The 22,861-nt window shown below is 45.3% G+C and overlaps 1 protein-coding gene across 5 annotated transcripts in view; it reads left to right on the top strand.

Moving 5' to 3' along the window:
- Positions 1 to 413: 413 nt before the first annotated feature.
- Positions 414 to 22,861, top strand: part of LOC124276743 (FMRFamide receptor-like) — an 87,106-nt gene continuing 64,658 nt past the window's right edge. Inside the window, exon 1 of one of the 5 annotated variants that reach the window (XM_046712395.1) lies at positions 414 to 879. The gene's annotated coding sequence lies outside the window, so the exon portion shown is untranslated. Of the gene's footprint in view, positions 880 to 2,516; positions 2,624 to 2,673; positions 2,810 to 22,861 lie in introns of those variants that run through there. The other 4 variants (XM_046712392.1, XM_046712397.1, XM_046712394.1 and 1 more) reach the window with 4 other exon arrangements.

Here is a 22,861-nt window from a genome sequence, read left to right as displayed (position 1 = left end):
ACAGCAATTACCAACTTAACGCAACAAGGGTAAAATATCGCATGCCTTTACATGTTGTAATTAGGCTTCCAGTTGCCCGACAGTGGAATGGGAAGCGACCATGCCGTTGTTTGTTGAAGTTATTTGTGTATTTATTTCGTTGATCGTAGTATACTTCTCATTGGAGTATAGGAGTTGAAACGTTGTGTTGTATCTGTCAGTGATTTAGCACTGGTATTCCAGTGGATGGGGAAACTGTAGCCCAGGCGCCATCCAGCTACATGTTGTACATCCCCCACACCGCATCATTTACAAACTGGGATAAGTTAAACAACTGGAACGTTGCATCTCTCCCAAAATCTTACTAACTATTGGCATCCCATGGTGACTGCACTCTGTTTCCCTCGCTGTGCCATTGGTTTGGCCAACGGTACACAGGCCAGTCAGTGTTGCAGTGTTGCTGTATGGAGTCAGGGCGCTCGGGATCGATACACACAGGTATAAGTGTGCTTGGAGAGGAGACCATTTGTCATACAGAGTTTAGTCAGGGAACAGTAACGTGGTGTAGGAAATCACACTTGTTGCTGATAACTGGACACAGATATTGCGCTGGCTATTTGCGAGAGTAAAGTTTGTTCACACCGCCTCGGGAACTAACTTTGTGTAACACTGAACGAAGACGCCAGTCGCGGAGGATAGTTGAACTGCTCCCTGAAGCGTAGCGCAATAAGGATGTGTTGATGTACAAGCTTGGATGGTAGAGGGACTGGTTCCTGCTCGTCACTAACAGTTCGTGACACGTATATGTGACCCGTGTCGATCAGCCGTGACAGTGACACGTGGAGGCGTGAATATAACACTTAAAACTACTACTACACTACGCAACGACAGGAGTTAAAGGTAAGAAATCAGCTGTCACACCCCACTCTCCCTGAGCTGCCGGACTCACGGCCAGTAATGGTTTACAGTGTTTCACAAGAATATAGCTTATGATAACGTATAATGTATCTACAAAAACATGCGTGGATAAGATGACCTAACCCAGCTCACACACGGGACTCGGTAGCACCAAACTAGTTCATTCCGTTCAGTTTCAAACATGGGTTGAAATCATTTTATACAGGCCTGAGTCTAATTACATCCTTGCGATCGAACGTTTTTGTTAATTATTTATTGTAATATGATAGTCCAGACTGTTGCCTGTCGATTCCTTGACTTTACGGACATTGTGATGTGCAAGCTATGACACGTTGTTATAGAACGCTGGCTAATACTCAACATTAGGGCTCTGCTTTATGTTGCATTACTGTTATCCGCGACCGACTGAAATGCTCCTCATACACAGTTCCTTGCAGATGCATGGCACCTATCAAATTAGTAACTGTTTTATGTATCAGTGTACCAAGATTGGACATCTTGGACAACTAGTTATTACATGTATATTTGTACAGCCTCAGATCACTGTCAGATTAATAGAGCCAATACAGAAAACGACCCCTCCTTGAACATTGTATTGTAGGCAAATAGGCCATTTCTCCAGTCACTTAGTAACATCGCCTTGTGTCGTGTTCGTGTTCGCTACTAGCAACTCAAGATTAGTCACGTTTATGGCGATGTAGGAAAACTAACTGAAGCTAGTGAAGCAGAGACATGCACGATGTTTCTCTGCCCTGGAGCGACACACTACAGATATCTTGAAGAACATTCATGTAAGGCTTCATATATGTACTAAACACAACAATTATAATATAGCAGTTCTCTGAAAAAGAAATAAGAATGTTAAAACTATTGAACCCAAAATATAACACTGAATAATGAGGTAGTGGCTTGGATGGAAACCCCGACCTTTGTAGGGTAGAACTGGGGTAGATCTAGTCCTAGAAATGATTAGTGGAAAGGTAAAATTCTAAACTTGTGTATAAAAATCTCAGTCGATTAAATAGTTCGTTTCAGTACACAGTGGTGTACCTCACTCTGGAAAATTCTATATATTTTCATAATATTTGTCTCCGAACTGTCATGAGAATGTGATTTATCAGGCAAAGTCCCAAAGTCCCGAAAGGTGTCCCAGTGTTGACAGCCTAGCTCAGTCGTTACTGCAAAGTGTCTGTTGTAAATGACACATGTTCTCCCGCTTGCATCTGAAATGTGAAAACATGAATTGTCCTATAGGCATTAGGAGAAACAAACACTACGGCCCGACTGGAGCTCGGGTTACTTGTCCCGATATCTGCTGACAGGCGCGACCCATTTGTCGGAAAGGAGGTCACCTAGCGGGGTAATGTGAAGGAGCTGCAACCCCCTGCCCCCCCTGTCTCACCCCTCTTCCCGCCATACAGCTGCAGCCAGCAATATTGCATCATCTCACAGCATCACCAGTGTCAATCCCATATCTATGCACATCCCCCACACAGCAACAGTGATAAACTGTTTCTAGCATCTGTAAACATGTTTATTGATTACACGAGGCGATTTCCACTTCTAATCAACTTAATGTATTGTGTATCTATTAACTTGTTTATTGAATACTTTAGCAAACCGCGAGTATCACAGAATATATATGACGCGCCCTATCCACTCAGCAGGACGCGAGGTCGGCAACATAGACAGACATGTACAAGTTACCAAGGTTTTCGATAAGCAGGTATGTGTTGACTGTACAATCTACACGGCCTGCTTTATGATAAAGGGCGGTCGTATAAACGATAAGGTTTGACAGAACTAGCTGCCGTGCTGGGTTGGGGCAGTATAATTTATGGCAATACAACTCCTTTGGAAAAATGTACACAGGCAAGGTTCGTGTTTGAAAACCCCGCATGGGCAAAACAAGGTAGGACATATTAACATTGACAATATATAATGACACTTAATGAAGCTTGAAATGGAGTCATTTGCGTTGAGGGATTTTCATTAACACATCTCGACTCTACCGAACGCGTATTAACACTATATTGTAAGATATAAATGTTTTGATACATGTGCCTTTCGAGACACTGACCGACCTTGTACAAGTTATGTATTGTAAAATGTAAATTTCTCAACACCTTTGTCAACCCGAATATATTTTGGATTAGGCTAACTATCCTCTTTCAACCAAGGTATAGTGGCTTAATCCATTTGGACGGTACCCCTAACCGGTTCCACGACACAAACACGTCCCTCCAAATGCCGTGTCTGCCCCCTTCCCCTACGTTACGATTACGTCCCTCGACAGCCCTGCTCTATAGAACCCCGATCTTCCCTCTACGTAAAGAATACGTCCCAGGCCAGTGTCATGACCCCCTGGCCACCTTGTACGTGCTGACACCCCTCCCCATTTGTCATCCACCCACAGCCGCTGGTGATTGAATATTGACTACTTTGTACACGGCGGAGTTCAGGGCGACAGGTTCACTCGGTGAAATCTATTCCGATATCTCTCCTATAATTGCTTCAATTCGCGGTTTTTGCATTTAGCTCAACTCAATGTCCAAAAATCAAGTTTTGAAGGTTAATGTCAGACATTCTACACAGAGAGTTCAAACATTACTAATTCAGCGATTTGAACATATCAAATAACGTTCGCAAAGATTTTCTTCGAATCGTGGTAAATAATTAACGATGAGATAATGTTACTTAGACCATCCCACACGACCTATATCTTGCTGGCAAAACGATGTGACTGTGTCGGTGAAAGCATTCCCCCAAACACCTATCTGGGCATGGTCAGTTGAAGCAGAGACATTATATGGTCGCTGGTTGAAGATAATGTTTCAACTAAAAATATTTCGTTTGCAATAGTTGTTATTTCGTTCTGTGTATGAAGTTGCATCTACTAGATCAGCTAATGATGAGAGAGAACTAATCACTGAGTTGATGAGGAGACAGAGGACATCACGCACTTCCCACAACCTATCCTGCAGCCCCGTCGGGAGTGAGACTGTCTTACTATCAGGTGTTACGCAATCAAGTAGCGAGTTCAGGACAGTGCGTTATACGCAAGTTGATAAACACCCAATAGTTCCCCGATATAACGCCGGCAGGTGGGCAATGTCAACCACCACCTCATTATAAAGTTGCTAGAATCAATCATTATACCACCTAATCATGGGCAACAGTGCTTTTACTGCTTTCACAAATATATGAGATGAGTATGTTTGTTTATGACCATGCTGTGCGTTCTCAACCTCTTGACTGCAAACCAGCAGTGGAGCGCCTGGCTCAACCATTTCCCCCCAACCTGGGCCACACATAGCGGAAGTGCAGCATAATAACTTCTACCAACACGCTTTGTCCTGTTATTCCTATTACATTTAATGTATATACATTTGTTTACACATTTGTTTACATGTGGGACAGTAGCATCATCTTTTGCTTCCCCACTTCACATGTCAGTCTTGTGGTCAAAGCAGATGGATACTGGCCTAGACTGTCCCTCAGTTTACCATTGTTGTTGTTAGATCAATTCATATGTCAGGGTACATGCCTCAATATTACACACACGTATGGTATTCAACAACAATCGCATGTCCTTAGTTTAGTCTGTGGGCTTATGTTGGATTGGGACGTGCATGCTATCTATGTACCAGATCAGTGTTTTGTGTATTGTTATAGCTTATTAGAAACAAATCTGTTAAGTAAGAATTTCTGTGATTCCATATATACTGATATCTTTACCGATTTTGAATGCCATGTCAGAATGTATTCAGGAACGTGATCCAAGCATATTTGGCATCACGTTGTTTAAAATAACATAATTATGTCGGGCTGGTCAGGAACACTTACATCAGTGTGTAGTGGTGGTCAGGAACACTTACCTCAGTGTGACGTGGTGGTCAGGAACACTTACATCAGTGTGTCGTGGTGGTCAGTAACACTTACATCAGCGTGTCGTGGTGATCAGGACCACTTACATCAGTGTGTCGTGGTGGTCAGGAACACTTACATCAGTGTGTCGTGGTGATCAGGAACACTTACATCAGTGTGTCGTGGTGATCAGGAACACTTACATCAGTGTGTCGTGGTGATCAGGAACTGAACACTTACATCAGTGTGTCGTGATGATCAGGAACACTTTACATCAGTGTGTCGTGGTGATCAGGACCATTTACATCAGTGTGTTGTGGTGGTCAGGAACACTTACATCAGTGTGTCGTGGTGGTCAGGAACACTTACATCAGTGTGTCGTGGTGATCAGAAACACTTACATCAGTGTGTCGTGGTCAGGAACACTTACATCAGTGTGTCGTGGTGGTCAGGAACACTTACATCAGTGTGTCGTGGTGATCAGGACCACTTACATCAGTGTGTCGTGGTGGTCAAGAACACTTACATCCGTGGGTCGTGGTGGTCAGGAACACTTACATCAGTGTGTCGTGGTGATCAGGAACACTTACATCAGTGTGTCGTGGTGATCAGGAACACTTACATCAGTGTGTCGCGGTGTTCAGGAACACTTACATCAGTGTGTCGTGGTGGTCAGGAACACTCACATCAGTGTGTCGTGGTGATCAGGAACACTTACATCAGTGTGTCGTGGTGATCAGGAACACTTACATCAGTGTGTCGTGGTGATTAGGAACTGAACACTTACATCAGTGTGTCGTGATGGTCAGGAACACTTACATCCGTGGGTCGTGGTGATCAGGACCACTTACATACATCAGGAACACTTACAGTGTGTCGTGGTGATCAGGACCACTTACATCAGTGTGTCGTGGTGGTCAGGACCACTTACATCAGTGTGTCGTGGTGGTCAGGAACACTTACATCAGTGTGTCGTGGTGATCAGGAACACTTACATCAGTGTGTCGTGGTGATCAGGAACACTTACATCAGTGTGTCGTGGTGGTCAGGAACACTTACATCAGTGTGTCGTGGTGGTCAGGAACACTTACATCAGTGTGTCGTGGTGGTCAGGGAGTGTGTCGTGGTGGTCAGGAACACTTACATCAGTGTGTCGTGGTGGTCAGGAACACTTACATCAGTGTGTCGTGGTGATCAGGTCATCAGTGTGTCGTGGTGGTCAGGACTTACATCAGTGTGTCTGGTCACTTACATCAGTGTGTCGTGGTGATCAGGAACACTTACATCAGTGTGTCGTGGTGGTCAGGAACACTTACATCAGTGTGTCGTGGTGGTCAGGAACACTTACATCAGTGTGTCGTGGTGATCAGGAACACTTACATCAGTGTGTCGTGGTGGTCAGGAACACTTACATCAGTGTGTCGTGGTGGTCAGGACCACTTACATCAGTGTGTCGTGGTGGTCAGGAACACTTACATCAGTGTGTCGTGTGATCAGGAACACTTACATCAGTGTGTCGTGGTGGAACACTTACATCAGTGTGTCGTGGTGGTCAGGAACACATCAGTGTGTCGTGGTGATCAGGAACACTTACATCAGTGTGTCGTGGTGATCAGGAACACTTACATCAGTGTGCGTGAACACTTACATCAGTGTGTGGTCAGGAACACTTACATCAGTGTGTCGTGGTGGTCAGGAACACTTACATCAGTGTGTCGTGGTGAACACTTACATCAGTGTGTCGTGGTGGTCAGGAACACTTACATCAGTGTGTCGTGGTGGTCAGGAAGACACAGTGTGTCTTACATCAGTGTGTCGTGGTGATCAGGAACACTTACATCAGTGTGTCGTGGTGGTGATCAGGACCACTTACATCAGTGTGTCGTGGTGATCAGGAACATCAGTGTGTCGTGGTGGTCAGGAACACTTACATCCGTGGGTCGTGGTGGTCAGGAACACTTCTTACATCAGTGTCGTGGTGGTCAGGAACACTTACATCAGTGTGTCGTGGTGGTCAGGAACACTTACATCAGTGTGTCGTGGTGATCAGGAACACTTACATCAGTGTGTCGTGGTGGTCAGGAACACTTACATCAGTGTGTCGTGGTGGTCAGGAACACTTACATCAGTGTGTCGTGGTGGAACATCAGTGTGTCGTGATGGTCAGTGTGTCGTGTGTCAGGAACTTACATCAGTGTGTCGTGTGATCAGTGAACACTTACATCAGTGTGTCGTGGTGATCAGGAACACTTACATCAGTGTGTCGTGGTGGTCAGGAACACTTACATCAGTGTGTCGTGGTGGTCAGGAACACTTACATCAGTGTGTCGTGGTGGTCAGGAACACTTACATCAGTGTCGTGGTGTCGTGACTTGGTCAGGAACACTTACATCAGTGTGTCGTGGTGGTCAGGAACACTTACATCAGTGTGTCGTGGTGATCAGGAACACTTACATCAGTGGGTCGTGGTGGTCAGGAACACTTACATCAGTGTGTCGTGGTGATCAGGAACACTTACATCAGTGTGTCGTGGTTACATCAGTCAGGACCACAGGAACACATCAGTGTGTAGTGGTGGTGGGTGGGAACACTTACATCAGTGTGTCGTGGTGGTCAGAAACACTAACATCAGTGTGTCGTGGTGATCAGGACCACTTACATCAGTGTGTCGTGGTGGTCAGGACACTTACAGTGTGTCCTGGTGATCAGGACCACTTACATCAGTGTGTCGTGGTGGTCAGGAAGTGTGTCGTGGTGATCAGGAACACTTACATCAGTGTGTCGTGGTGATCAGGAACACTTACATCAGTGTGTCGTGGTGGTCAGGAACACTTACATCAGTGTGTCGTGGTGGTCAGGAACACTTACATCAGTGTGTCGTGGTGATCAGGAACACTTACATCAGTGTGTCGTGGTGATCAGGAACACTTACATCACATCAGGAACACTTACATGTGTCGTGGTGATCAGGAACTGAACACTTACATCAGTGTGTCGTGATGGTCAGGAACACTTACATCAGTGTGTCGTGGTGGTCAGGAACACTTACATCAGTGTGTCGTGGTGATCAGGACCACTTACATCAGTGTGTCGTGGTGGTCAGGAACACTTACATCAGTGTGTCGTGGTGGTCAGGAACACTTACATCAGTGTGTCGTGGTGGTCAGGAACACTTACATCAGTGTGTCGTGGTGATCAGGAACACTTACATCAGTGTGTCGTGGTGGTCAGGAACACTTACATCAGTGTGTCGTGGTGGTCAGGAAACACACTGTCGTGGTGGTCAGAACATCAGTGTGTCGTGGTGGTCAGGACTTACACACTTACATCAGTGTGTCGTGGTGGTCAGGAACATCACACTGTCGTGGTGGTCATCAGTGTCAGTCGTGGTGATCAGGAACACTTACATCCGTGTGTCGTGGTGGTCAGGAACACTTACATCAGTGTGTCGTGGTGGTCAGGACCACTTACATCAGTATGTCGTGGTGGTCAGGAACACTTACATCAGTGTGTCGTGGTGGTCAGGAACACACTCAGGAACATCAGTGTGTCGTGGTGGTCAGGAACACTTACATCAGTGTGTCGTGGTGGTCAGGAACACTTACATCAGTGTGTCGTGGTGATCAGGAACACTTACATCAGTGTGTCGTGGTGATCAGGGAACACTTACATCAGAACACTTACATCAGTGTCGTGAGTGATCAGGAACACTTACATCAGTGTGTCGTGGTGATCAGGAACACTTACATCAGTGTGTCGTGGTGATCAGGAACACTTACATCAGTGTGTCGAACACTTACATGGTCGTGGTGATCAGAACACTTACATCAGTGTCGTGGTGTCGTGGTGGTCAGGAACACTTACATCAGTGTGTCGTGGTGGTCAGCTACACATCAGTGTGTCTTGGTGGTCATCATCAGTGTGTCGTGGTGGTCAGGAACACTTACATCAGTGCGTCGTGGTGGTCAGGAACACTTACATCAGTGTGTCGTGGTGGTCAGGAACACTTACATCAGTGTGTCGTGGTGGTCAGGAACACTTACATCAGTGTGTCGTGGTGGTCAGGAACACTTACATCAGTGTGTCGTGGTGGTCAGGAACACTTACATCAGTGTGTCGTGGTGTCGTGGTGGTCAGGTGGTGTCACAGGAACATCAGTGTGTCGTGGTGATCAGGACCACTTACATCAGTGTGTCGTGGTGATCAGAAACACTAATATCAGTGTGTCGTGGTGATCAGGAACACTTACATCCGTGGGTCGTGGTGGTCAGGAACACTTACATCAGTGTGTCGTGGTGATCAGGAACACTTACATCAGTGTGTCGTGGTGGTCAGGACCACTTACATCAGTGTGTCGTGGTGGTCAGGACCACTTACATCAGTGTGTCGTGGTGGTCAGAAACACTAACATCAGTGTGTCGTGGTGATCAGGACCACTTACATCAGTGTGTCGTGGTGGTCAGGAACACTTACATCAATATGTCGTGGTGATCAGGAACACTTACATCAGTGTGTCTCAGTGTGTCGTGGTGATCAGGAACACTTACATCAGTGTGTCGTGGTGATCAGGAACACTTACATCAGTGTGTCGTGGTGGTCAGGAACACTTACATCAGTGTGTCGTGGTGGTCAAGAACACTTACATCAGTGTGTCGTGGTGATCAGGAACACTTACATCAGTGTGTCGTGGTGATCAGGAACACTTACATCAGTGTGTCGTGGTGATCAGGAACTGAACACTTACATCAGTGTGTCGTGATGGTCAGGAACACTTACATCAGTGTGTCGTGGTGATCAGGAACACTTACATCAGTGTGTCGTGGTGATCAGGACCACTTACATCAGTGTGTCGTGGTGGTCAGGAACACTTACATCAGTGTGTCGTGGTGGTCAGGAACACTTACATCAGTGTGTCGTGGTGGTCAGGAACACTTACATCAGTGTGTCGTGGTGATCGGGAACACTTACATCAGTGTTTCGTGGTGGTCAGGAACACTTACATCAGTGTGTCGTGATGGTCAGGAACACTTACATCAGTGTGTCCTGGTGATCAGGAACACTTACATCAGTGTGTCGTGGTGATCAGGAACACTTACATCAGTGTGTCGTGGTGATCAGGAACACTTACATCAGTGTGTCGTGGTGGTCAAGAACACTTACATCAGTGTGTCGTGGTGATCAGGAACACTTACATCAGTGTGTCGTGGTGGTCAGGACCACTTACATCAGTGTGTCGTGGTGATCAGGAACTGAACACTTACATCAGTGTGTCGTGATGGTCAGGAACACTTACATCAGTGTGTCGTGGTGGTCAGGAACACTTACATCAGTGTGTACGTAGGATCGTGGTGATCAGGACCACTTACATCAGTGTGTCGTGGTGGTCAGGAACACTTACATCAGTGTGTCGTGGTGGTCAGGAACACTTACATCAGTGTGTCGTGGTGATCAGGAACACTTACATCAGTGTGTCGTGGTGATCAGGAACACTTACATCAGTGTGTCGCGGTGTTCAGGAACACTTACATCAGTGTGTCGTGGTGGTCAGGAACACTCACATCAGTGTGTCGTGGTGATCAGGAACACTTACATCAGTGTGTCGTGGTGGTCAGGACCACTTACATCAATGTGTCGTGGTGGTCAGGAACACTTACATCAGTGTGTCGTGGTGGTCAGAAACACTAATATCAGTGTGTCCTGGTGATCAGGAACACTTACATCCGTGTGTCGTGGTGATCAGGAACACTTACATCAGTGTGTCGTGGTGGTCAGGAGCACTTACATCAGTGTGTCGTGGTGATCAGGAACACTTACATCAGTGTGTCGTGGTGATCAGGAACACTTACATCAGAGTGTTGTGGTGGTCAGGAACACTTACATCAGTGTGTCGTGGTGGTCAGGACCACTTACATCAGTGTGTCGTGGTGGTCAGGAACACTTACATCAGTGTGTCGTGATGGTCAGGAACACTTACTTCAGTGTGTCGTGGTGGTCAGGAACACTTACATCAGTGTGTAGTGGTGGTCAGCTACTGAACACTTGCATCAGTGTGTCGTGGTGGTCAGGTACACTTACATCAGTGTGTCGTGGTGGTCAGGAACACTTACATCAGTGTGTCGTGGTGGTCAGGAACACTCACATCAGTGTGTCGTGGTGATCAGGAACACTTACATCAGTGTGTCGTGGTGGTCAGGACCACTTACATCAATGTGTCGTGGTGGTCAGGAACACTTACATCAGTGTGTCGTGGTGGTCAGAAACACTAATATCAGTGTGTCCTGGTGATCAGGAACACTTACATCCGTGTGTCGTGGTGATCAGGAACACTTACATCAGTGTGTCGTGGTGGTCAGGAGCACTTACATCAGTGTGTCGTGGTGATCAGGAACACTTACATCAGTGTGTCGTGGTGATCAGGAACACTTACATCAGAGTGTTGTGGTGGTCAGGAACACTTACATCAGTGTGTCGTGGTGGTCAGGACCACTTACATCAGTGTGTCGTGGTGGTCAGGAACACTTACATCAGTGTGTCGTGATGGTCAGGAACACTTACTTCAGTGTGTCGTGGTGGTCAGGGACACTTACATCAGTGTGTAGTGGTGGTCAGCTACTGAACACTTGTATCAGTGTGTCGTGGTGGTCAGGTACACTTACATCAGTGTGTCGTGGTGGTCAGGAACACTTACATCAGTGTGTCGTGGTGGTCAGGACCACTTACATCAGTGTGTCGTGGTGATCAGGAACATCTACATCAGTGTGTCGTGGTTATCAGGAACAGTTACATCAGTGTGTCGTGGTGGTCAGGAACACTTACATCAGTGTGTCGTGGTGATCAGGAACACTTACATCAGTGTGTCGTGGTGGTCAGGAACACTTACATCAATGTGTCGTGGTGGTCAGGAACACTTACATCAGTGTGTCGTGGTGGTCAGGAACACTTTCATCAGTGTGTCGTGGTGGTCAGCTACCGAACACTTACATCATCAGTATGTCATGGTGGTCAACTACTGAACACTTACTTCAGTGTGTCGTGAAAAATAGTCATTGGGTGGATGGCGTCACTGGGCAGTTGCTTTTAATCAATAACATGGTGGATTTGATATTAAACACTTCATTATTCCTAGCATGCTCATGTCGTTAATATTATGTTTGAGGCACGTGGATATTTCTGCGCTTTATATCAAGACGAAATGTTGCAGCTTATCTCTAACGTACACAATCTTTGCTCTTTAGATACAGTACACCGAATGTTTGTTAAATCAGCACAGGTAGTCAGTTTAACCACGATTACTTGAATTACTTAGGACATACTCTCACATTTCAACATATCAGCTTTATGTCAGTGTTCATCAGTAGCCTTTCTGCTAACATGCTTGTGTTCGTACTACAATGAAACTGTATCCAGATAAAGAATCAAAGTACACCCAGTCAGTGAAGTGATTATTGTTCAGTCCCGACAACAACACTGAGATAAGCATGAGACGTTCTCGGGTGAAAGTCCTGGATCATACGACTGGGGAGCGATACAATGGTTGTAGGTCATGTTCAGGGTGGACCTGAGGGAGAAAAGGGTCACGTGACTGGGAAGATGACAGTGTTTGCAGTCACTATCGGATATCAGAGGTTATGTCCACAGTAGATGTCATCTATAATTGACAGTAGTAATCGGGCAATTTAAGCTTTATTGTACATACATGAAAACAGATTTTGCCGATAGGCTTCACAGTCGACATCCGTTTATCCCCGTGGTTCAGTTACATGTTTTAAAGTGGTACCGTTCAGACCACTAAGTCACTATCACGGTCACATGTCAGTATCATGGTCACGTCACGTCACATGTCAGTATCACGGTCACGTCACGTCACATGTCAGTATCATGGTCACGTCACGTCACATGTCAGTATCACGGTCACGTCACGTCACATGTCAGTATCACGGTCACGTCGCGTCACATGTCAGTATCACGGTCACGTCACGTCACATGTCAGTATCACGGTCACGTCACGTCACATGTCAGTATCACGGTCACGTCCCTGCATTCCTTTGAAAGTGAAATCCCCAATAAAGCATATGTTACAGTGTCCAGGACACTGCTTCACACCCTGAACAACAGCAGAAGAAGGAGTATCATCCCCTTAAGTTGATACCATTTCCGCATGGATGCCTGTTGATGTCAGTGCGGGTGCCAATATCCTGTCCATATTCATCAAAATTTAATGCCTAGTCACTTTAAATTGCCTGCTATGCTTCCTGATTGTGTATCAAATTCAAACTCTCTCTGTAAGCATGGTAAGCAGTGCACTTAATACATACATACGTACATACTATTAATACATCCCTCGTATTTACGGTGCAGTAGAGGAAAATTGGTCGCTCTGGTTTACAAGGTAGTGTGTGAACGTCCACAGCAGTTCAGGGAGTATTTAGATCATCACTAGATCTACAGCTGTAAGTGGTCACCAGCTACCCAACGGACATCAAAAAGCAGCATCATAAAAGCCTAAGTATTGAGGATCAATATCTGATTTGATTATTACAGCTGTGTGCAGTCAGGAGGGGATTCATGTTTTTATATCTGCTTAAGGTAGATTGGACAAGCACAGCACTCGAAGTTTCAACCGTCATCATTATGTGACTCTTGAGTCATATCACTATGCATTAATCAAATATGTTCTACCGTGCTCCACTCTCGACATGGCTCCCCAGATGCGGCCGCCGTCACAGACGCCTCCGATACCCGCGACATCTAGGACTTACATCTTCCTTCCCCGAACACCCGAAACAGGATGTTAGTGTTATCACATACACTCTACGTATTAAATCAGTATGTCCACGCGGTGATTCCACTAAGCCTTACTACCAGGGCAACGTGTTCATGTCTCAGGTTTTATCCGGGATTATGACCACATATGGCATGTGTTGATGCTAATGCCACTCGCCATCTCGCTATGTTACAGTCAAAAATAGTTTGGACCAGTATCCATATTAAGTATATTATTGTTACAGTATATATCGTTGACTAAGTTTTGCGCATATACATTATTTTCCCATCAAACTGCCGTGTAAACTCCACCCCCCTGCTTCTGATGTTGGCAGGAGGTCTGTGAGACAGAATGGCGTGATAGCGAGACATTGTCACTCTGCAGAAAATGCCCGTGTTCCTGTTCAGTGGCTGGTGAGTCTACTCAGGCCATGATAGCACTTGTATGATCCAGCTTCTAACCAGATTGTCCCTTCTATCAATAGCTGCATTCAAACAATCCACGATAACTCGATTAAGCACATTCTCAAAACACCTTCTTCTGATCTGCCGAGGAAGATGACGACAGACGTACTGTAACTGTTCTACAGCGTCACAAATACATACTGTGATACAGTAGCACCGACTATCAATGATCATCCGATCTCTCAAACTGTCGACCTTTGTAAACTGCCATGTAATCGAGTCTTGACAGCGGTGTTATGCAAGGGTCATCCCACATTAGACATATTCTCTGTACTAAATATAAATGGGTGGTGCATGATTTCTGTAGTATGTTTTGCTGAAACAGTGTTTCAACACGACCACATGCAAAGCAGGACATACTTTAGAACGCTATAGATGTGGTCATGGCGTCACACCCTCTGAAGCCGCGGTTCACTCATACTAGGAGGAATATGACAGCATGTCTCATCTACGACGGTCATGATCACCTAAGCAGGGAGAGGGTGCGGGGGTGAAACCTAGGCGTCTTGGCTAAACGTTAGTAAGCGGTGTTTTGATAAACTTGTAAGCGGTGTTTGATAAACTAGTAAGCTGTGTTTTATAAATTAGTAAGCGGTGTTTGATAAATACACGCGAGTTTACAGAGAAATACTGAATGGCAAAAGTCCTGTTTCATTAATCTCCTAGACGAAAGTTTATAAAGGTTATCTCGTATCGCTGACAGTGTTTTTGTTTCTCACGTGTGCCGTGACAACATATGTCCTATCTGTGATTGTTGAGGCAACATGTGCTTGACCCAGTTGGGGGTCGCCGTGTTGAGGTGACAATATGGCAATATGACCGCACAGTGTGTGTAACATGTACACCACGTCTGTCTGTGTATTTACCTTGGTGATGTTTTTGATAAACTTGTAAGCGGTGTTTGATAAACTAGTAAGCTGTGTTTTATAAATTAGTAAGCGGTGTTTGATAAATACACGCGAGTTTACAGAGAAATACTGAATGGCAAAAGTCCTGTTTCATTAATCTCCTAGACGAAAGTTTATAAAGGTTATCTCGTATCGCTGACAGTGTTTTTGTTTCTCACGTGTGCCGTGACAACATATGTCCTATCTGTGATTGTTGAGGCAACATGTGCTTGACCCAGTTGGGGGTCGCCGTGTTGAGGTGACAATATGGCAATATGACCGCACAGTGTGTGTAACATGTACACCACGTCTGTCTGTGTATTTACCTTGGTGATGTTTACCAATTCTGTACGAATTAAAGAGTACCAACGTTCATGAGTTGGGTAGCCCCATGTCCCACTGTCACAGGTTTTCTGACGATGTGGGTAGACGAGTGTGGTGGACATGGACATGGACTAAATATATCCACGACAATATATATTGGCAACAAACAGCAATCATTTTCTTCAGTTTATTTGTCCTTCTGGGACTGTTAAATGTATAATGTTATCCCAGAAATATGTTGATAAGATCAATGTCGTCGTGTTAATTCCACGTTAAGTTTATTCAAGCAGAGACCGGTCTCTGATTCAAGCAATGTTGTAAGGGTTCAGGCCCACGGTACACACAGCAAAGAATATAGTACAGTAAAGAATGTCCGTGTTAACACTTCATGTAACTGATTAAATGGCAGAGGCCGACCCGACCAGCAGCATCATGTGTATCTAAAACAGGAAACTGAATACGTTACAAGGAACGAGGAAGGCCATCTATAACGGATTATTTTGTATCTTTGTCAGTTCCATGCGTATAGCTTTGATAAATTAGTTTTTTCTTGAAGATATTCCCACGAATCTGGGCAATTTTACGTTACATAAGTCTTGATGGTGGCATCAGTGTCCAAGGCCCTAGAGATAAAGACGCTCAAGGCGGCTTGGCATTACGGTAATGAGGTGTGGAAGGCCATCATCATGTCAAGCATGTTCCCTGTACAACATACAACTCCTCGACTCCAGGAACAGTACTCGGGTGTCTCTATACAAGGATGCTCCAGAATCTGTGCCGTGTTGATGAAGGCCAACGGCGTAAATCTGATATTGGTTAGACACTGTTACCCAAAACATTTAGCTCGTCAGAGTGTGTACCGCGAAGATAAAGAATGACTGAGTTTTTTTAATCTAAAACCGTCATTGTAGTTAGACATTTTTGGGAAATGCATTCAAATTTTGTTATTATGTGTTAATAATCATAATCGTGTGGGGGCGTGGTTTGATTAAGGTGTTAGCACATATTCTCGTTATAGGTGAGGCTCGACTTAGTATATATCCCTTCCTGCTGGGATAAGTTCGCCCATTTGCTGTCTGGGCTGCGTGTAAAGGGCCCTGGGCTGACACTGAGTCTAACCGACATGAATGTCCTTGGATCACTCCGTTTGCTGCATTAACTTATTGTAATCTGATAATAATTACAAAAACAATGGTAATAAATATGTTTAGTTGGTGTCATCTATTACATGGGTAGACAGGATAGTGTCTAGATGGTGGACAGTCTTGGCATGGGTAGACGGGATAGTGTCTAGATGGTGGACAGTCTTGACATGGGTAGACGGGATAGTGTCTAGATGGTGGACAGTCTTGACGTGGGTAGACGGGATAGTGTCTAGATGGTGGACAGTCTTGACGTGGGTAGACGGGATAGTGTCTAGACGGTGGACAGTCTTGGCATGGATAGACGGGATAGTGTCTAGATGGTGGACAGTCTTGACATGGGTAGACGGGATAGTGTCTAGATGTTGGACAGTCTTGACATGGGTAGACAGGATAGTGTCTAGATGGTGGACAGTCTTGACGTGGGTAGACGGGATAGTGTCTAGATGGTGGACAGTCTTGACATGGGTAGACGTGATAGTGTCTAGATGGTGGACAGTCTTGACGTGGGTAGACGGGATAGTGTCTAGATGTTGGACAGTCTTGACATGGGTAGACGGGATAGTGTCTAGATGGTGGACAGTCTTGACACGGGTAGATTGTATAGTGTCTAGATGTTGGACAGTCTTGACATGGGTAGACGTGATAGTGTCTAGATGTAGGCAGTCTTGGCATGGATAGACGGGAAAGTGTCTAGATGATGAGCAGTCTTGGCATGGGTAGACGGGATAGTGTCTAGATAGTGGACAGTCTTGACATGGGTAGACGTGATAGTGTCTAGATGGTGGACAGTCTTGACAAGGGTTCATTGTACGTGTTTAGAAGGTAGAGGTTTTGACACGAGCGGATTATGCGTGTCCAGCAAGTGGACGATTTTGGCACGGGTAGGTGATATTTTATGTTTCAAAAATACGTTAAGTTACATATCGACGACGTATCACGTTTTGCATCAGCCGCCAGGAGTTTATAATCCTTAAGATAACCGTTGTCATCTTTGTGAATATTAATTCAAGTGATTCCACGCTCTGCTTTGTACAACAGTGGCCTGCAATACACACACGTCTCTGTTGCACGGAGAATGCGTCGCTGAGACTGTCAACGTTGTTTCTAGTACACGTGTTAGATCCAGAATAACAGGCGACATAAGACACGCCATCTATGACGTTGAACTGTTTACACCAGGGCCTGGGCAGCGTGACAACCTCATGGAAAATGTCACTGGTTGTATTATGAATTCAGGAGACTGCATGATATACTTGCTTTTATAGACGCTTGTGGTTGTTTAAAATTTACAGTTCGGGGGATTTGGTCTTCTGATAAGGTTGAATTATGATAAATTACGCTTTGATGTATGACATTATGCAAACATACGTACGGTATCTTCAGAACTTGGCGGTGTTTCGTATATCTGGCGCATGGTTTAATCAGTAAACCTGCATAGTGAACATTGTCTGGTCTCATGTTTTCCTATTTCTAATCTGTTCAGGACGTTGCAGTGGCCACTGGACAGAGAGTGATTATCCATTTATATACATTTTTATAGACTGTCCATAAGAAAACGCGTAACCTTGCTGTGATGTGTGGGTCTGTCAACGCATTAACATCTGACATCGAGCTCGATTGCCCTTATGATAGGAAATCCGTTGACAAATCACCCAGCTTTGATCTTGATAAGCTCTGTACAGCGCTTGACTGGTTGGATAGTAATGAGGCGTCCTTTATGATTGGGCTATAGACTGTGTCACAACAGAAGGTCTGTAACATCTTCTGAGGCACTAGATTTCTTCGGGCAACATTTCGCTTGGCAGCATAACGAAGACCCTGTAGACTTTATGAACGGCCTGTAGAACAAACTTTATATTATTTTTGAGATTCCACTTTCTTCAGTCAAATATGTATTCTAGTACTTTACGTTTAACTTTGGATTAAACGTTTCATTAATTAGAATGTTTCAAATGATTTTTCAGCCTTTGACCTTTGAATTTGACATGCCATTGTAAGTATAGTTTTTTGTCATTATTTCCTGATATTTACCCATCTCAACATGAGTCTTTACCAATTTGATGATATTGCTTTCAAGTTTGATCTTTGTGTGTGACCCCTTGGCTGCAAGACTGCAGCTACACGTGAAGTCAGTTATCTATGCATCAATGTATAATAGACACGCAGATTCCTGATACTTTTTGGTTTCCTCCTTGCCCCTTGTATTACGACCTCCGCCGTCTAACGTACCAATATTTGTGAAAAGTTCAGGTGGCGTCCGCCATTATATTATTGGAATGTTGCTAACCGGGTGTATATTCAATTCCTGAATGAATCAGGTGAGATTAGCTACGTATACCTAAAGGCAAAACTTCCTGTGACACACAAACAACTAAACGAATCAGTGTTAAACTGTAGTGCCGCGAATGAAACGTCATCACGTGGAAAGAAACGGTTCAAGGTTAACGATCAACAGAACCTGGCGTATGCAAATGATCCCCAGGACCAGACCGAGGGGAAGGGCATCCTCAAGGTCACACGGTCAGTGGCCACCTTACGCATTGATGCAGTCCTGACTACTAAACGTCGATGAAAGATTTGGGGAAGCCCATTCCATGTACGGGGTAGAATTTGGCAGTTCCTGCAGATTTGTTGGAGGATTCGGTTTTGCATTCATCATAAACGTCATTCAATTTCTTCTCAGACGTGTTCAATGGGCAACGAATATGGAGATCTTGCGGGCCAAGGTAAAGCATGTACATTGTTCTGATTAAGTTACTGCTGTGCAACTGTGCCGCACAGCTTTCAAGTTCCCCCAAATGACAACCATTTGCGTCCTCGCTGAGCTGTTCTATCACCCCCAAATTATAACGCCCTCATCCCCAAAACGATCAGCGTCCAGACCACACTGCCTGGTGTAACGTTTACCTGTGCGCCTCAAGTCACATGCCCTGTCGTCAGCTTGGTGAAGAGGAAACGTGACTCATTGTGAACTATTCCCTACTCACGTGCCCCCTAACGCTAGTGTTATCTGCTCCACTGTCAACGTCGATGTTCTGACGTCGTCGAACTGTTCACCGTCAGATACACCGCCAGGTATGTAAGGGTTCCAGGCTGGAACCGGTGCCGTAGGTGAGCGGTTCGAATCCATCTGTCTTGACGTGTGTACGTTGCTGATGGGAGGCCACCATGCGGACGGTCTATAACTTGAGTGTTTGCTTAAAACGTCGCCATAAGTGTCAAGTATTGTTTCTATGGACGTTGGGTCGACGAGCAACAACCTGCTGTGAGGTACCAGACGATAGTATACCATGTGGGTCGACAAGCAACAACCTGCTTTGAGGTATCAGACGATAGTACACTATGGCTCTCCACCTGTCATTTTCCCTGAGGCATGCATGGCATGTAGAACGTCTTCCAGAACGATGACTAGAGGTGTTTTTTCTGACTTCTGAACTTCTTAAGACTGTATTGAGTTGAAATGGTAAGCGACTGGTTGTCTGGCCTTTTAAAGTGAACGTTGCTGGCCATTTTCTTCCAAAATTCGGACAACAACTGCTTCTAAGGCGCGTGCCTCTAATTATGTTATACAGACACACACAGAGCTAATGGTATATACATTCTAAGGCTGATGTATATCAATATGATTGGTGTTATGTAGAATACTTTGTGTGGGGGTTCCTGGTTAGTCCTTTAAGGAACCACGGTATTGATATCTGATTGCAACATGTGCGGCAGAGCCACGTGTGGCTGGTGTCAGCTGTACAAATGTCCGTTATTATATTTATGTCGACGAGCTAGTCTTGCGGAATGTCGGTCTTATAGACTGATTGTCCCCTTTGAACTGAAGACCAGGCTCATGAGTTACCGACCTTAGTATCACTGCAGGCAAATTTCACTCTCTCTCACACTCACACACACACACACACACACACACACACACACACACACACACACACACACACACACACACACACACACACACACACACACACACACACACACACACACACACACACACACACACAAATCATGCTCATGCTATATTATTTTGTTCCGACTAGTGCTCATGCTATATCCTCTTGTTCCGACTGGTGCTCATGCTATATTATTTTGTTCCGACTGGTGCTCATGCTATATCCTCTTGTTCCGACTGGTGCTCATGCTATATCCTCTTGTTCCGACTGGTGCTCATGCTATATCCTCTTGTTCCGACTGGTGCTCATGCTATATCCTCTTGTTCCGGCTTGTGCTCATGCTATATTATTTTGTTCCGGCTGTGCTCATACTATATTATTTTGTTCCGACTGGTGCTCATGCTATATCCTCTTGTTCCGACTGGTGCTCATGCTATATCCTCTTGTTCCGACTGGTGCTCATGCTATATCCTCTTGTTCCGACTGGTGCTCATGCTATATTATTTTGTTCCGACTGGTCCTCATAATATGTCCTCTTGTTCCGACTGGTGCTCATGCTATATTATTTAGTTCCAACTGGTGCTCATAATATATCCTCTTGTTCCGACTGGTGCTCATGCTATATCCTCTTGTTCCGACTGGTGCTCATGCTATATCCTGTTGTTCCGACTGGTGTTTATGATATATCCTCTTGTTCCGACTGGTGCTCATGCTATATCCTCTTGTTCCGACTGGTGTTAATGATATATCCTCTTGTTCCGACTGGTGCTCATGCTATATCCTCTTGTTCCGACTGGTGCTCATGCTATATCCTCTTGTTCCGACTGGTGTTAATGATATATCCTCTTGTTCCGACTGGTGCTCATGCTATATTATTTTGTTCCGACTGGTGCTCATGCTATATTATTTTGTTCCGACTGGTGCTCATGCTATATCCTCCTGTTCCGACTGGTGCTCATGCTATATTATTTTGTTCCGACTGGTGCTCATGCTATATCCTCTTGTTCCGACTGGTGCGGATGCTATATCCTCTTGTTCCGACTGGTGCTCATGCTATATTATTTTGTTCCGACTGGTGCTCATGCTATATTATTTTGTTCCGACTGGTGCTCATGCTATATCCTGTTGTTCCGACTGGTGCTCATGCTATATTATTTTGTTCCGACTGGTGCGGATGCTATATCCTCTTGTTCCGACTGGTGCTCATGCTATATCCTCTTGTTCCGACTGGTGCTAATGCTATATTATTTTGTTCCGACTGGTGCTCATGCTATATCCTCTTGTTCCGACTGGTGCTCATGCTATATTATTTTGTTCCGACTGGTGCTCATGCTATATCCTCTTGTTCCGACTGGTGCTCATGCTATATCCTCTTGTTCCGACTGGTGCTCATGCTATATCCTCTTGTTCCGACTGATGTTAATGATATATCCTCGGCTCCGACTGGTGCTCATGCTATATTATTTTGTTCCGACTGGTGCTCATGCTATATCCTCTTGTTCCGACTGGTGCTCATGCTATATCCTCTTGTTCCGGCTTGTGCTCATGCTATATTATTTTGTTTCGGCTGTGCTCATACTAAACTCTGTCAAAAAAGAAACGCAACCCCTGTATTTTAGAGATTTTGATCTGAAGTTTTAGGACGACACGGCATTTTTATTATTTAAGACAGAAGTCTGAAATTTGGCAGAATAATAACCCAGATGGGCATGTTTAAAATTGTCATTTCAAAAGTCATCTCACAGACACCAGTTTGTCACCAGGGGGGCGTCTGTCTCAGTATCTCGTATGAGCACCACGCGCTGCAATCACTGCACGGCATCTCCTTGGACAAGAACGGATAAGACGCCGGATTCTTTCCTGGGGAATGGCTCTCCACTCCTCCTGCAGTGCAACGGCGAGCTGTTGCAGCGTCTGTGGCGGCGGCTGACGTTGACGTACGCGTCGATCCAGAGTATCCCACAGGTGTTCAATAGGGTTGAGGTCTGGTGATTTAGAGGGTCATGGCAAGACATTGACGTTGGAATTCTGCAGAAAGTTCATTGTTGCACGTGCAGTATGAGGCCGGGCGTTGTCCCGTTGAAAAATCTGTGTCTGTTGGTCAATAATCGGGAGAAGGTGAAGCTCTAACACGTGGTTGATGTAACGTTGGGCTGTCAGGTTCCCTGGAACGATCACCAAGTCAGATTTCTGGTTGTATGAGATGGTTCCCCAAACCATGACGCTTTCTCCGCCAAATCTGTCCACCTGTCGGACGCAGATGGGCGCTAAACGTTTATGACGTCTCCTATACAGACGCTGTCTTCCGTCGTGACGTTGCAAAAGAAAACGTGATTCATCAGAAAACCAGATTCGCCTCCAGTTTTGTAAAGTCCGTATCCTTACGTTGTTGCACCACCTGAGTCGTCGGCGTCGATGTAGGGGGCGTAGTACAGGTCCAACAACTGGTCTACAGGCACGTAAACCCGCTTCTTTCAGACGGTTCCTAATCGTTTGAGCTGACACTCTCCTCAAACCTGGTATTTGTGTGGCAGTCACGGTTGGTAGGGCATGCCGATTACGCAGGTGATGGACCCGGATGTACCGATCTTGAAGGGGGGTCGTGATTCTTGGCCTT

The sequence above is a fragment of the Haliotis rubra genome, unplaced genomic scaffold (genome assembly GCF_003918875.1).
Source record: "Haliotis rubra isolate DU_JTF1 unplaced genomic scaffold, ASM391887v1 Scf212, whole genome shotgun sequence".
Classification (NCBI taxonomy): Eukaryota; Metazoa; Mollusca; class Gastropoda; order Lepetellida; family Haliotidae; genus Haliotis; species Haliotis rubra.
Note: the sequence above shows the minus strand (reverse complement) of the source record. Positions and strands in the feature narration are given on the sequence as shown.